Consider the following 1,335-nt stretch of genomic DNA (forward strand, 5'->3'; position numbering starts at 1 on the left):
ATAAAAATAGACAATTAAGTTATTTGTCTCAAAATAGGAAAAAGAGGACACATGTCCAAAGGAAATAATAAAATAATACAAGATAGAGAGAGAGAGAGAGAGAGGGAGAGAGGGAGAGGTGTGGACCAATCATGAGAGGGGAGTTATACTCTCCCACACACACACACACAATCTCTCATTATGTGGAGTGCAAAATGCAATAGCTCCATCTCCTTCTCCAAGTTTGTTGAGAAGGGGAGAGCCTACACCAACACTCTTGGCTATGGAATGCAAATCCAGCCAAGAGCCATGCATCAATGCTTAAGCTTTCCATCTTCTTCATCTTCATTATCATGCTATTATGCTATGCTAAGCAAGAAGAGTGATGATAAATGATGAACTATTTCGTTCTCCTATGGAATGTTTCTTCTTTCTCTTCCCTACCCTCATTCCTTGCTAGCTCTCTCCACCTTCGAAGGTGTTTGAGGCCTTGGGACTGAGGTTTCGAATAGTTAATTCTTTTTGAAAAGTTTATGTTAAGCTCGTGATGCATGAAGCTTTCCATCTTCATAGCATTACCAAGGTCACAAGGAACACAAATATTGTAGTGTAACAGAGTCTCTCTTGATGGGAGAATCTATAATACAAACGCCTTTTGGAGGGGGGACCGGCTCCAAGTAAATCCGGTCCTCATCTATTGTCATGTTCACTAATACTCTCTCTCTCTCTTGCAAAAGTATTGTTCATGCCAAGTTAATTAAGTACTATCTTTATGTTGCTACCATCAATTAAGTTCACCCTCCAAGTTCTCAAAGTAATCTCACAAAAATGCTCACTCTAATTCTCTTAATTCCACTATACTCATAGTTCATAGGCCATTTTAATTATAGTACATGTCACCAGCCAATACACATATGGTATCTCTTTCTATCCCAGAATGAAAATCTTCAAAATGCAAGGCCATTTATAGGATTATTGGGATGACATATTCAAGAACTTTTCACATCTATAGCATTAAAGGGGAGCATCTCTCTCTCTCTCACTCTCTCACTGTCTCTCTCTCTCTCACTCTCTCTCTCTCTCTCTCTCTCTCTCTCTCTCTCTCTCTCTCTCTCTCTCTCTCTCTCTCTCTCTCTCTCTCTCTACACGCACACACACACCCTCCAAACAATAAGATCTATCAGCCTTTTATCAATAATGGATGCTAGTAAAAAAGCATACTGACTTGTTCTAATTTTTGGCTTCTTGTCATGACATTTCTTGTTCTTGTTTTTTCTTCTATAATACTCTTGTAGTATTTTTTCCATGAGTTTTAAGTGATATATTTTTAAACCATTTGGAAAGAAATGCTAAAAA

This window comes from Adiantum capillus-veneris, chromosome 11 (genome assembly GCF_014529385.1).
Source record: "Adiantum capillus-veneris isolate H3 chromosome 11, ASM1452938v2, whole genome shotgun sequence".
Lineage (NCBI taxonomy): Eukaryota > Viridiplantae > Streptophyta > Polypodiopsida > Polypodiales > Pteridaceae > Adiantum > Adiantum capillus-veneris.